General features: G+C 29.7%; 1 pseudogene; it reads right to left on the bottom strand.

The window, feature by feature from the left end:
• Positions 1 to 6,056: 6,056 nt before the first annotated feature.
• Positions 6,057 to 9,225, bottom strand: LOC102592593 (hydroxypyruvate reductase-like; annotated as a pseudogene).
• Positions 9,226 to 9,411: the final 186 nt, after the last annotated feature.

Here is a 9,411-nt window from a genome sequence, read left to right as displayed (position 1 = left end):
GAGCTAGAAGTTATTGCCATTTGAAGTTGACCAAAAACTCAACTTTTTCCTAACTTGAACAAATTTCCAGATTTTCATTCTTTCCAAAAATGACTATTTCCAATTATTAGCTTCTTCTTAGTTATTTCAAATTGTGAGATGTTACAATAACTAACATAATTAGTCAAAACAACAACACTTTAAAATATTTATTTAAAATGTCAGAATGACAATATTTTAGAAAATAATATGTATTCAAATTTTATTAATTAAAATTAATTTTATTTATGAAAACAATCATATATTGGACCAAATTCTAAACCAATAACCGTTGAAAAAAATAAAATTAAACCAATATCCATTAACCTTCCTTCTTCACCTTCACGTTTCTACCCCACCTTTCACGTTTCTACCCCCACCTTTCATGTTTCCAAATTTTCTTTCTTCAAGTTGCTCACAAATTGTTCATCAAAATATATATTTTAATTCAAGAAATTTTCTCGATTGTTAAACGAAATCTCTTTATTAATTCAAGAGATTTCTGGATTGGCAAGGTAATTTCCATTATTTAGTTAGATTTATTTTTATTTGCTGTTTAAAATCACCAATTATGGTGTATATTCTGGATTCTATATATTATGGATTTCCAGTCAAATTTTTCAATTTTTATGTGATTTGGTTTAGATATTCATCAAATATTTATGTATTTGAGATTTTTATTCTTTTAAACAATTTTTTTCAATTTTTTTATATATTCATCCTAATTGCATATGTAAAACAAAGTTTTTATCTTATTTTACTTATTTTTTATTTACAATATCACTTTGTATACAAAATAGTTTGTATTTAGATTTGATTTTGTATTCGTCCTAATGGTATACCATCAAGTTTTGTATTTATATTTGATTTCGTATTCATTCTCAATTCTAAATAACCAAAATACAATTTATTTATTTATTTTATATAGGTATTCATCATAATTGCATCAATAAAACAAATTTTGTATTTTATTTTGCTCATTTTGTATTTTCAATATCACTTTGTATACCAGATAATTTGTATTTATATTTGATTTGTATTCATTTTCAATTCTAAATAACCAAAATACAATTTATTTATTTATTTTATATAGGTATTCATCATAATTGCATCAATAAAACAAATTTTGTATTTTATTTTGCTCATTTTGTATTTTCAATATCACTCGCAATTTATATTTCAATTACATTTTAAAATAATGACACATAAAAATCAGATTTAAAGAAGTCCATCTGAATACATTTCAGATAAAATCATGTTTAAAAAAGCTCAAACAAGTAATGATAAAAAAACTAAGGGAAATATTTTTACCTTTTTGAATATTTTTCTCCCATGATTCTCTCCCTTATGTTATTAAAAAATTGTATTATTTCAAATTACATAAATTAAATAAATACAGTCAGCATTATAACAAATCAAAATATTGATATTTTCAATAAATATTGAAAGTGTTGACAAGGAGTCTTATTAGATTCTAAAATATTGTTGTTTTGAAAATTTTCCCAAAAAATCAGAAAAAAGGAGCATAACAGACGAAGAAGAAGAAGAAGACATAGAGAGTGAGAGAAGAAAGTTGAATTGTATTCATATTAATTTTTGTTTGTCAGTTGTTTTTCTTTTACTCAGCATTTGTATTTCATTTTTAGTTTGTAGTCATTCAAAAGCTAAGGTATGTCAAATTGATTTAAATTTCTTAAGCATAGATGTATTCTATTTTTTTCATAGCCAATTTGTATTTTTTTTAGAATATTGTATCTTTCCTCAATAAATTGTATTAGTTCCACTATGTATGTTTTTTTTCTTTTCAGAATCTTGTATCTCAATTTTTTTTCATATTCAATTTATATTTTTTTTAGAATATTGTATCCTTCCTTAACAGATGTATTATTTCCACCATGTATGCTATTTTTTTTTCCAGAATCTTGTATCCTTTCATAAATCATATTCATATGTAATGATTAGATTATATTGGGATACAATCAGTAATATTTTGTAATACAAATAAAAGAAAAAAAAATATTTGGCAATCATGTAATATAGTTTTGATCACTGGGATACAATTTGTAGTTTTCACTGTGAAAGTAAAATATCAATTTTAATTTTAATGGTAAAGTCAGCACATAAAATGTAAAAATTATTAGTATACAATTACGATGAAAACATAATAAAAAAGAAAGTTGATTTCTTTGAAATTATAACTGATGAAATTTTTTTAAGTGATATGTTCCTTTTTAAAAATATTATCTCCCCTGATTTTCTCTTTTTTGTTATTAAATAATTGTATTCGTGCAAATCAAACAAATGAGAAAATACATAAATCAGATACATAACAAACAAAATATTGACATTTTAAATAAATATTGAAAGTATGGCTAAAAGATCCTATTAAATGTCAAAATATTGACGTTTTGAAAATTTTCCCTTTTTAATATAGGATAAAAATAATATAATCTACACTCCACCGATAATTAATTTGGGGATAATGTATAACGATTGATGAACAAGTTATATACACATTTAGGGATTTAGATGGTTGAATTGGGATTTACATGGTATAAGGATTGATTTTGGGCTATAATTTGGGTGTGAGCCAAGTTATTTGGGTGGTTTTTAATTAGCTAGATGAGTCTTTTAATTATGGGTAAAAATTAAATAAATATCGGGTAGACTTTTAGGATTGAGACACGTGTTCCCCTTTTAGAGTGAATGACACAAATGCTCTACTTTTTGGATGACAGGGACTCTAATGTCAAAATGGTATAATGAAGGATATTCGTTATTATTTTCGATAGTTCACGAGTATATTTATATTTTTTCCATGATTAATGACGTATTGAATAGACGTTGAAATTTGATTTAACCTTTAAAAATAACAACACGATAACATATTTTAGTATTTCATTTACAACGTTTCGCTTGCACATATACCCCTTTACATCCATACCCCACTACATAATTACACTATATATCCCCAACTAATTTCACATAACTGTTCTAGATCAGTATCATATAAAATATTGGTGTCAGAGTTGGCAGTGCCAACTCTAATGGATAGATATGGTTTTTTTGGAGGGATAATTTCAAAGCAAATCAGATTAGCTTTCAAGATCTTGTAAGCTCAAGTAAGCCTTTTGACTTAAGATCGCTAAGAGAATGAAAAAGAAAAAAAAACGAGAGTTTTGAAAGAAGGCTTTGTATTGTTTGGAAGATTGCTTACAATTTGAGTGATGAGTTTGCAAATGGGAGGCCCTCTATTTATACTAATACACTTTCTAGGGGCCTTTGTGTAAATAATATTACAATACAAGTCCCTCTATAGTTACACTTTGGTACATTTTAGAATTTTCTACACTTTTTAGGAAATTCTAAAGTCTTGAAAATATCTAGGGGTTCTAGAGATCTCCATAAGCCTCTTTACAACTCTAGATTCTCCTCCCCTATTTCGGTGCTGAATTTGAACAATAAATTTGTGGGACATGACATTAGTCCTAGCATGCAGGCCAGATAGCAACGCGCTCAACTACCGGGAAGTTGGAGGCTTCTAGAGTTGAGATGCTTGAGACTTGAAGGATTCAAACTCAATGAGGAAACACATCTCAAACTCAATGAGGAAACACACTTTGTTGAGTGTCCCAAACTAGAAGAGTTGATTTTGAATGAGTGTTGCATAGGTAGTATATAGAAAGTTAAAGATGTCATAATACATTTCCCGAAACTGAAAATTCTAAAAAGTAGGCACTGGTCACCTACATATGGAAGACATCAAATTTTGGTCATGACACCTAAACTGACAGATGTTTAGTATTTAAACACTCTAAACATTGGGTTGAGATACTGTCAGAGGGCCTGATTTCGCAACAATACCAACGGACAAATCAGAGTTATTGATTACTAGAAGAGGGCAGAGGAAGAGGTCCCAGAAGATTAAAAACTTCTTTTTTCTTTAGTTCTAAGAGAGTCTGTAAGTATTAATTGTTCCCATCTGTTTCAAATTCTTCAACCTTTACTTTTGATTCATACTCTTCTCAATTATTGTTTCGTTTTCTTCAGTTCTAAGAATAAATATACTTGGTTGCTATCTCAGAGCCTATGGTTAATGTGAATAAAGTGGAAGGTTATAAGAGATACTTGTGATTTAATCAATGTTTCAATTATTCAGAACCATGAGTAACATATAACTCTTAGTATCAAAGCAAATCAGTGAGGACTCACTAATCTGAAAAAAAGAAGAAGAAAAGAGAGCTTTGAAATAAGGCTTTGTATTGCTTGGAAGGTTGCTAATAATTTGAGTGATGAGATTGCAAATGTGAGGCCCTCTATTTATAGTACTTCCTAGGGCGCCTTTGTGTAAATAATATTTACAATACAAATCCCTCTATATTTACACTTTGGTCCACATTCTAGAATTTCTCTAATTTTTTAGAAAATTCTAAAGCCTTATTGAAAATATCTAGGGGTTTCTAGAGTTCTCCATAAGCCTCTCTACAACTCTAGATTCTTTTCCCATATTCCGTTGCCGAATTTGAACAGTAAAATGGCAGGACATGACATTTGTCCTAGCATGCAAGTCAGATAGCAACGCTCAACTCCTGGAAAGTTGTAGGCTTCCCGAGTTGAGATGCTTGAGACTTGAAGGATTCAAACTCAATGAGGAAACACACTTTGTTGACTGTCCCAAACTAAGAGTTGGTTTTGAATGAGTGCTGCATAGGTAGTATATGGAAATTTAAAGATGTCATAATACATTTTCCGAAACTGAAAATTCTAAGAATTAGGACACCGGATTATGGTCATGGCACCTAAGCTGACGGATGTTCAGTATATTGGACCACCGGCTACAGTGTTGTTACAGCAGACTGTTTAAACACTCTATACATTCTGTCGGAGGGCCTGCTTTTGCAACAATACCAACAGACAGATCAAAGTTACTGATTACCAGAAGAGGGCAGGGGAAGAGTGCCTAGAAATGATTTATAGCGGACGCCAACTGACACAAATCGACATTAATGAAATACAAAATATGTTGATGAGGATGGCTCCCCAAGCACACCTCATATTTGATACAACACGTAAGTGTATCATGATGACCCTAGCAACTTTATACTAGGAAAAAAATAATTATTAGTTGATTTTTTTTTCCAATAGTGACAGGATCAGATGATGAAGGTGCAGGAGGAAGACATGTATGATCCAAGCATGCTGGTGTAGAAGTGTGGGGGCCAAGTTACAAAGCTGTTATGTAGTGGTCTAGATAATTCTAACGGGTATAAATGTGCTATTGAAAGGAATTCTCAACATAGGATAATGTTGTTTTTTTTAGTATTAGAATGCACTATTTTGTACAGCAAAACAAGTTCTAAGCAGCTGGAAAAAAAATGTAATAGCTCTTTACCTATTAGTTACAATTTCTATAGAGAATTGAGTGGAGCTGAATCTCCATGATAACATCTAAGCATTCCATTTTGGTCCCAAAGGAGTACATTTTTCAGATGTTGTCTTGCATCAGGATACTCATAGAGGAACAATTCAGCTACTTGTGTTCCAACAAAACACATATTAACATCTATTCAATATAATATATATACATATCAAATAAAAATTGGATCTTTGAATGAGGTTCAGAACATCAACTCCAGAAAACAACAACAGATTTATTAATTAACATAGGGAACAAAAAGAATTTATGAGTCCATTATGCAGAAGTTCCTTACTCGACGTGGAATGGATGCATCAACAGATTCCCGTTGCAGCATGGTCGGAGTATTTCAATACAAGATATGTTTGTTAGAGCAAAATAAGTAAATGTTCAAAAATTGTTGCTCAGAGATTTACTTCAAATTACCTACCTCATAACTGATATGATTGTTTACATATTAATTACAACAATATCAATACATAAAACTTTATAACAATTGCAATTAGTAGATGATATATATATATATATATCAATGTAAGTTTATTAACAAATATTGCAATTAGTACATGATATATATGTCTATATTTCAATGTACGTACATGATGATATAAAGAGTACTTCTTTAGTTGACGATTTCTATTCCAACATAAGGCATTTTTCCTGCATGGAGTTGAAGAGCAACATCCCCAACAACCTATAATTTAAGAATTTCATGTATAAGATACAAGAATATACATATATATTTTCTTCACCTCAAATTACCTGTCGTGTTTCTTTTTTACAACCACACTCCATAAGAAAAAAAATAATCATGAGAGTTTTTTTTTATTTTAAAAAACTATTGTTTACCTTTATTTATTTATTTATTTATTTATTTATTTATGTTTTAAAATATAATCTCTCTTTGTTAAATATTTATTCGAGGTGTGTGATTTTCAAGAACAATTAAAGTAGGGAAAAATAAGTCATTTTGTGTTGGACTTCTAAAATTGACATATAATTTGGGAAAAATCACGACAAATAATTTGAGACAAATGAAAATAGATATAGCGGATGGAATGAGACATACTTTGGCCATGTATCTAAAGGAGGATTGAGTGACACCAGCCACATGAGGTGTAATTATAACATTAGGAAGTTGAAGAATTGGATTAAGAGGATCAAATGGTTCAGTCCAAGCAACATCAATTCCTAATCCTCCCAAATGTCCTAATTTAAGATTGTTATAAACAGCCTCATAATCTAAAACACCACCTCGACCTATATTAATTAAAAGGGCACCCTGCATTAACCAATAAAGAAACTCATTAATCACACTAAGCTTGCCAAATATCGTCACATATTATCACATACTAGTATTTTATATTTAAAAGACCAAAAACATACATAAGTTAGTTAAATGTTAAATATGCTCACCAAATATTACAAGAACAAACCAGATTATTTATCAATAAGAAATGACTGAGGGATCAAGAGTATAATTATATAGATATCCTTTTTATTTGTTAATCAAAGGGTAAATATGTTTAATTTACCAAATATTATAAGAACTAAAACCAATTTTTTATCAATAATTGAGGACCAAAAGGTACAATTATATCCCTTTTATTTGTTTAACTAATTTGTGTTTAATACGTCTCCTCAAATACGTGCTTCTATAAATTTTGTTTTAACATGAGATTCGATCTTGTAACATTATTGCGGAGAAACATACCTTTTTCATAGCAGATACGAAATCGTTATTCACTATGCCAATCTGCAAGTGACCAACATACTTTAATTAAGAAAATATCGAATTCAATTATCAAATGATCACTCAACTAATAATTATTATCTTGAAATATTTTTTTAATTTTTATTTTTCTTCAATAAAACAAATGACTTTCTAATAATTACTATTAGCTAAGTGACCATATAAAAAATAAAATTATATATTTTCGATTGACAGAAAATAATAAATTAATTTCATTCTCAATATAAAAATAAGAGTCTCACAGTTTCAGTAGTCATAGGCAAACAAGAGACAACAATATCAGCTTTGCTTGCAAACTTTAAAATATCATCATGGCTTCCTCTCTCATCAACCAGGTCATCATAATTATAATTAGTACCATTAATCCCAATGCATAATCCTGGAAATTAAATTATCATCCATGTATTCATAATAACTAAGATATTACGGAGTATGTTAAATAATAATAATATTTCACAGGAATTATATGTGGCACTCAACAATTTGAGGAGTTGGCCAGATACAGGTCGAAGCCCTGCCTTCAATTAGTCCGGACTTTTGGACAGATTACAATATTCGACTTATCTCTTTCTGCCAATTCCCCAGATTTTCCGTTGTTTTTGATTAATTACCTTTAGTAGAGTCAAGCATAGAATTGGGCCAGCTCCTTTTTGTAGCAATAATTTTCACATCAAATGGACGCAAACGTTTTGCCAGATGCATTCCAATGTTTCCAAAACCCATGATAAGCACCTAATTAATTAAATAAGCAGTTCAGGGAAAAATATATAATTAATGTATTAATTCTTGCTTGAATAAATTAAATTTACTCATTTTTAATTCGATAGACCATACTAATTAAATTAATGGTTAAGTAAAAAATTAGGTGAGAATATGCATTAGTTAACTATAATTTAGTCATACAGATGTATAATGTGAAGACATGCCGTTTTCACCAAAATTATCACAAATGCACAAATTCACTAGTACTATTAATTTGTAGGCGTGTCAAAACTTGATTTGTCCCGTTCTGTTTACATCCCTAAGCAAAAAATTAAAATGTGAAGCTCACAATTTTCCCTAACAAGGTGTCACCAATTGGCTCCCCAAGCCTTTTATGCTTCACAGCAATTTCCATTTGATGTTGTTTACGCAAAAGAGCCAAAATTAGATATATGGCCATTTCAGCACATGAAGCAGCATTTCCAGTTTCGCCACTTGGAATTTTAGCCACGTCCTTTATTCCTTGTTTTGTCAACACCTATATAATAATTATAACAATTAAAAAAAATTTAGTCAAACAAAATTTCGTTACCCAATAAATTTGGGTAATAACTAAACTAGAAGGGAAAAATAGGGAGAAAATGTAAAGAAAGTTGACCATCGAGCCCAACTCCAAATTGCATTATGAGCTTCATGTTCTTGGCACGAGAGATGACATCAGAGTTCATTTCGAAGTTTTTAGGCACACAAATATCATAGTCACCAATCATAGCGGACACATTCTCAAATGAAACATCATCAGCCTACAAATTAATGTGACAAATACTAAATAATTCACTACTTAAAAACATGAACTAACGACAAATAAATTTGATAGAACCTGAACCATTGGATAGTGTTGCAAGTATTCTCCTGTGAAATTCTGAGAATGAGGAAAGTGAAGTCCACAAAATAGAAGACGGGTAACATGATTATAACAAACGCTCCTTCTCAACGACGTGTTTGCCCCTAAAAAAATTGTGATAGTTAAAAGACTATATATGTATTAAATGTTTGAAAAAAGCTCTCCTAAAATTGGCAAGTGTCAAACAAATTGAATGTCTTTTTTATCGTCAAAATAGTACTACTAATATCTTTTTTGTCCTTTGAATCACTATAACTAAACCAAAAAGAAATTGCCCTTTAGTCACCAAAAAAGGGAGTACTCAAATGGTTTCACTATCAACTTTAACTTTTACCTTGTTGGCGGAAAAACAATTCCTCAATTTGTAATCTCCTCACACTCCCTATGTTTAATGAAATTTAGAAAGCAAAATCTGTGGATACTGAGAACCATTTAAGCAAAAATTAAGACTAAAAAAATAATTAAAATTTAAGACTTTCACTTGGTGAGCTTATCTGCAAATATGGATTCACCAAGTTGAGTTAGTGAGAGAGAAAAAAATAATTCTATTCTAATATTACTATATTACTATATAAGAAGAGTGAATAAAATTCACTCTTCTTTCGACACGTGGCACCA

The sequence above is a fragment of the Solanum tuberosum genome, unplaced genomic scaffold, assembly GCF_000226075.1.
Source record: "Solanum tuberosum cultivar DM 1-3 516 R44 unplaced genomic scaffold, SolTub_3.0 scf00158, whole genome shotgun sequence".
NCBI lineage: Eukaryota > Viridiplantae > Streptophyta > Magnoliopsida > Solanales > Solanaceae > Solanum > Solanum tuberosum.
This window is presented reverse-complemented; position numbering and strand designations above follow the sequence as displayed.